A 6972-nucleotide genomic window follows, 5' to 3' on the forward strand; every position below is an offset into this window, starting at 1 on the left:
GACAGAATGGAACACAAGTATAAAGGGGAAAAATTACAATGAGTAAGTACTTATCAATAATAACCTTAAATGTAAATGGATTAAAGGCTCCAATCAAAAGACAGTAGTTCCAGCCGGTTCTCTCTTCTGTCTCCGGAGCAGGTGGCCCTCCCTCATGCTGAGCACCTAGAAAGCCCTTGTTGGTGAGTTCATAGGAGCTTGAAACCATCGTCACCCCTCCGACTATCATCAGAGGGGAAAAAATGGTTGAAGCTGATCACCCAGGAAAGCTCTTCATTGGTGGCCTCAATACAGAAACAAACTACAAAGCCCTTGAAGCAGTATTTGGCAAATATGGGCAGATAGTGGAAGTACTTTTGATGAAAGATCGTGAGACCAACAAATCAAGAGGATTTGCTTTTGTCACCTCTGAAAGCCCAACAGATGCAAAGGATGCAGCCAGAGACATGAATGAAAAGTCCTTAGATAGATAAGTCATCAAGTTAGAACAAGCCACTAAACCATCATTTGAAAGTGGTAGACATGGACCACCTCCACCTCCAAGAAGCAGAGGCCCTCCAAGAGGCCATAGAGGCAGAGGAGGAGGAAGTGGAGGAACCAGGGGACCTCCCTCATGGGGAGGGCACATGGACTATGGTGGCTATTCCATGAATTTTAACATGAGTTCTTCCAGGGGGGACCACTTCCAGTAAAAAGAGGTCCACCACCAAGAAGTGGGGGTCCTCCTCCTAAAAGATCTGCTCCTTCAGGACCAGTTCGCAGCAGCAGTGGAATGGGAGGAAGAGCTCCTGTATCACGAGTAAGAGACAGTTATGGAGGCCCACCTCGAAGGGAACCCCTGCCTTCTCATAGAGATGTTTATTTGTCCCCAAGAAATGAAGCATATTCTACTAAAGACAGCTTGTGATACAAGAGATTATGCACCACCACAAAGAGATTATACTTATTGTGATTATGGTCATTCCAGTTCAAGTGATAACTATCCATCAAGACATGACAGAGATGGCTATGGTCTTGATCGTGACTATTCAGATCATCCAAGTGGTGGTTCCTACAGGGATTCATATGACAGTTATGGTTGAGGATTATGGTCACAGAATGCTGATTTATTTACACTAGATAAAGCTGGCAACAAGAGATATCAGATACTAAGAATTGTTGAAGCAGAAGAATGGTGATTGTGGATAAGGCACAACAGTTGCATAAGCAATGCTCATCATAATTGGTTTGTTTGCAAGCAGTAGATACTTTGCCTTCGATGGTTCTTGTGGGTCTGAGAAAGGCATCGGTGTTGGTTAGCACTCTTAACTATGGAGTGGTAGTTAAGTAACTGAGCAGATGAAAATGTAGAAAAGAGGGGAGCAATTAATAAAATTAATAAGTGGAGGTAGTGAAGAAGTTCCTATGGTTCTTTACGTAGATTTTATAGCTTTGACTTTCATATTTACCTAAAAGTCATAGCAACAACTCTAATTTAGAACTTCCTAATTATCCACATCAGAAAGTTAATTAGAAAAATGAAAGGCATAAGAGGTACCTCTGTCCAGTAAACAGTCTGATTTTCAGCAACTGAAACACTTTCTGCTGTTTATTCAGAAATGGGACTTAGTCATAAAACAAAATGAAAGGGAGGAGTCAGTCTTGAAACTAAAATAACTGGAAAATGTCTAAAATAATTGAAAGTATATTTAAAAACAAAACAAAATTGGGTCACTTGGCTTTTGTTTATAGTAATTTTACAAGCTTACTTTATCCCTACCTCCTGTCTTGGAAACAAATTGAGATACAACTTCTTCATTATGTTGAAGACTCAAGCCAATAGTATAAAAACTACAGTTCAAAGGAAGTCTGTTTGAATTGTGGGTTAGAGGAACCAACTCAACTTGAGAATTTTTGCATAGCAAAAGAGCAGTACTACCATGTCCAACATTTGCAATTATGGAAAATTTTTAAAAGACCCTCATTTGACAGGCTCTTAGTCATAGACTGAGGGTACTGATTTAAATTGTTGTTGCACTTAAATAACTGTCAGCTTCAATCCTATAATCTAAATTACTTGGGTTTATGCTTTTGGCTCCTGAGGTTTTAATTTAGATACCTTGAAGGTAGTGTAGAACATTGAGCATAGTAAGTATGAGCGCTAAATTCAAATGAAGAAATGCTTAAATAACCAAACAGCTATTTGGTGAATAGTTTACTCACCTAGCAGACTTAATTCTGTCATTGGAAAAGAATTGGTCTTGATTCTTATGGCTTTATACTGGTTGTAAAAGGAACAGTGATAGTGTGTTCTTTGTCTAGTTGAATATAAAGCATAGGTATTATAGATCACTTTAATCTTTTTGGAATATTTTGTATATGAAACCTAATAAAACTTAATATAAAAAAAGACATAGGGTAGCTGAATGGATTAGAAAGCATGACTCACATACATGCTGTCTACAAGAGACCCACCTCAGAACAAAAGATCTACACAGACTGAAAGTGAAGGGATGAAAAAAGGTATTTCAAGCAAACGGACATGAACAAAAAGCTGAGGTAGCAATACTTATATCAGATAAAACAGATTTCACAGCAAAGGCCATAAAAAGAGACAAAGAAGAATATTTCATAATACTTAAGGGAACAATCCATCAAGATTTTGTAAACCTGGTAAACATACATGCACCCAACATAGAAGCACCCAAATATGTAAGAAAAATTGTGAAAGACCTCAGGAAGGATATAGACAGAAATACACTCAGAGTAGGGGACTTTAACACACATTTGTCAACAATGGACAGATCTTTGAAGCAAAGAAACACCAAAAATATTGAGGCATTGAACAACACTCCAGATCAAATGGACTTACTTGATATATATAGAGAAGTTTTCACCCCAAAGAAGAAACATATACATTCTTTTCAAGTACACATGGAACATTTTCAAAGATAGACTACGTGGTAGGACACAAAACAAGCCTCAACAAATTCAAGAAAATTGAAATTATGTCAAGAATCTTCTCAGATAACAATGGTTTAAAATTGGAAATCAACCTTAAGGAAAAAACTCAAAAACATTTAAACTCATGGAGAATGAATAACATGCTATTAAATAATGAATGGCTTAACAATGACATCAAGGAAGAAATCAAAAAGTTTCTCGAAACGAATGATAATGAACACACAATAACCCAAAACCTATGGAATACAGCAAAAACAATACTGAGAGGAAAGTTTATAGCAATACAGGTGTACCAAAAAAAAGTAGAAGAATCCCTATTAAAAATTTTAACCCTACAGATACAAGAACAAGGGGAAGAACAATAAACAGAGCCCAGAGTGAGTAGAAGGAAGAAAATCATCAAGATCAGAGCAGAATTAAATGACATAGACTAAACAATTTAAAAGATCAACAAAAGTAAGAGCTGGTTCTTTGTAAAGATAAACAAAATTGATAGGACTTTAACAAAATCATCAAGAAAAAAGGAGAGAGCTCCCAAATAAATAAAATCAGAAATAAAAGAGGAGAAATCATAACCTATACCACAGAAATACAAGTGATTGTAAGAAATTATTACAAACAATGGTTTGGAAATAAATTTGACAACTTAGAGGAAATGGACAAATTTCTGTCAGATATAATCTTCCAAAACTGAATCTAGAAGAAGCAGAAAGTCTGAACAGACCAATAACAACTAGTGAAATTGAAGCAGTAATCAAAAAACTCATGGCACACAAAAACCCTGGACAGATGGCTTCACAGTTGAATTTTACAAAACCTTTAGGAAAGAACTAACTCCTATTTTCCTCAGACTATTCAAAAAATCTAGGAAGAGGGAAGACGCCCAAACTCGTTCTATGAAGCCAGTATTACCCTAATTCCAAAACCAGGTCAAGACACAACAAAAAAAGAAAACTACAGTCCAATATCACTGATGAACATAGATGCTAAAATCCTCAACAAAATATTGGCTAACCAGATCCAGCAACACATTAGAAAGATCATACACCACGATCAAGTGGAATTCATCCCAGGGATGCAAGGATGGTTTAATATTTGCAAATCAATAAACCTAAATGAACATAAACAAAATGAAAGACAAAAACCACATGATCATATCCATAGATGCATAAAAATAATTTGATAAAGTACAACACCCATTTATGATAAAAACTCTCAGCAAAATGGGAATAGAGTGACATACCTCAAAAAATAAAGGTCATATACAAGAAATCTGAAGCCAAAATCAGACTCATTGGGCAAAAACTAGAACAATTCCCGAAGAGGTCAGGAACAAGACAAGGCTGTCTACTCTCTCCACTCCTACAAACATAGTCTTGAAAGTTCTAGCCACAGCAATAAGACAAGAAAAGGAAATAAAAGGCATCCAAATTGGAAAAGAAGAAGTAAAACTGTCACTCTTTGGAGATGACATGACAGTGTACATAGAAAATCCTATAGACTACACAAAAAACTACTTGAACTAATAAGTGAATTTGGCAAAATAGCAGGGAACAAATTCATTATTCAGAAATCAAAGGCATTTTTGTACACCAACAATAAACTTTCACAGATAAAAACTAAAAGAAAAATTCCATTTACCATAGCAACAAGAAAAAGTACCTTGGAATAAACGTAACCAAGGAGGTGAAAGACCTGTACTTAGAAAACTACATAGCACTGAATAAAGAAATTAAAGAAGATGCAAATAAATGGAAGCATATACTATGTTCATGAATGGGAAGAATCAACGTCATTAAAATGCCCTTACTATCCAAAGCAAATTACAGATTCAATGCAATCCCTATTAAAATACCAGGGACATATTTCACAAACCTAGAACAAGTACATCAAAAATTTATATGGAACTAAAAAAGAGCCTGAATAGCAATCTTGAGACAGAAGAACACATTAGGAGGAATCACAATACCTGATATCAAACTAATGTACAAAGCCATGGTAATCAAAACAGCCTGGTACTGGCATATGAACAGACATATATCAATGGAACAGAATAGAGAGCCCAGAAATAAACCCCGGGCTTTATGGTCCACTAATATTTAACAAAGGGGGAAGGAACATAAAATGAAGTGAGAAGAGCCTCTTTAACAAGTGGTGTTGGATAGGGACATGAAAAAATATGAAACTAGACCACCAACTTACACTGTACACCAGTATAAACTCAAGATAGATTACAGACTTAAATGTAAGCCGTGGCACCATAAAATTCCTAGAGGAAAACTTAGGCAGGAAAATTTCAGATATCCCATGTAGCAACATTTTCACTGATATCTCTCTTAAGGCAAGGGAAATAATAAACAAATGGGACTATATCAAACTAAAGAGTTTCTCCTCAGCAAAAGAAAACATCAGCAAGACGAAAAGGGAACCAACCATATGGGAAACTATATTTGCCAATGATTCCTCAGACAAGGGATTGATCTCGAAAATATATAAATAACTAATACAACTCAACGCCAAGAAGACAAACAACCTAATTAAAAAATGGGCAAAAGACCTAAATAAACACTTCTCCAAAGAGGACATACAGGGGCTCCATAGACATATGAAAGAATGCTCAACATTACTAGCCATCAGAGAGATGCAAATAAAAACCACAATGAGATATCACATCAAGTCAGTCAGATTGGCCATAATCAACATATCAACAAACAACTTGTGCTGGCGAGGATAAGGAGAAAAGGGAACCCTGTAGCACTGCTGCTGAGAATGCAGACTGGTGCAGCCACTATGGAAAACAGTTTGGAATTTCCTCAAAAAACTAAAACCAGAAATTTTATTGCTAGGATTATATCTGAAGAATCCTGAAACCCAAGTTCATAAGAACTTTTGCACCCCTATGTTCATAGCAGCAGTATTTACAATAGCCAAGTGCTGGAATGAGTGAGTGTATCAGAAAACTGTGGTACATTACACAATGGAGTACTATGTAGCAGAAGGAAAGAAGGAACTTCTGCCATTTGCAATAACATGGATGGAACTAGAGAGAATTATGCTTAGTGAAATAAGCCAGGCAATGAAAAAAAAAAAAAAAAAAAAAACCTTATGCTATTACCTATTTCAGAAGACTAATGAACAACATATAAACAACTGAGCAAAACTGAACCAGATGTATGTAAACAAGGAAGAGACTAACAGTGAAAAGGGGGGATGGGGGTGGGAGAGAAGGGGGTAAGAAGGGGAAGGATCTAGTCAAAGAACATGCATAAATGACCCACGGACATGGACAACTGGGTGGAGACTGACTGTGGGAGAAGGGGTGGGCAGAGTGCAGGAAAGCAAGAGGGTAAAAAAGTGGGACAATTGTAATGGAGAAACAAAAAATTTTTAGTTGGGAAAAAAACATATATAAAAAATGGAAATGCAGTTTTAGTGACTATTTGAAAAACAAGGATTTTCTTTCACACTGTATATTTTTCTCCCTATCTGATCCCTCCAGAATTCGACATTCATAAGAAGTAAGTAATGACATAAGGCTTTTTGCATGAAACTAATTAGACCAGTTGTTAATAGAGGTTTTTTTTTTTTTTTTTTTTTTACCAAGACTATGACTGGAATGTTATGCCTAAAGAAGACATGCTTGGTTTCTGATTGTTACCAAAAAGTCCTGAAAACTAGGATTGACTTTCGAAGATAGTAAAAGTTCACGAGAAAAAAGACCTGGTACTTTGGTTGGTTGTGTGGTCCATAGCAATCTTTCCAGGGAAGGAATGAAGATTGTTTTCCTGAAAAATGGCTAGAAGGGACCTTAAGGCACAATTGAACGACTTGGAAAAGAAAGGTGTTTATAGGCAAAGCTGAATGGCAGGTATGTGGCTCAGCTTCTGTGCCCTGAAGGGCAGACTGAAGGTCACCCTAAATGTTCTATGTGTAAGTTTCAGCAAAGCAGAACTAAAGATCATAAGTGATCATTTGATGCTCTTGTTGTGTTTATGCAAATAAACAAGATAAATTAAAAATGGACTTAAT

At 36.4% G+C, this 6972-nt stretch overlaps 1 pseudogene; it reads left to right on the plus strand.

Moving 5' to 3' along the window:
* The first annotated feature begins 242 nt into the window (after positions 1 to 242).
* Positions 243 to 1187, plus strand: LOC150021818 (RNA-binding motif protein, X chromosome-like; annotated as a pseudogene).
* Positions 1188 to 6972: the final 5785 nt, after the last annotated feature.

Source organism: Furipterus horrens, unplaced genomic scaffold (assembly GCF_987537825.1).
Source record: "Furipterus horrens unplaced genomic scaffold, mFurHor1.1.pri manual_scaffold_1, whole genome shotgun sequence".
Classification (NCBI taxonomy): Eukaryota; Metazoa; Chordata; class Mammalia; order Chiroptera; family Furipteridae; genus Furipterus; species Furipterus horrens.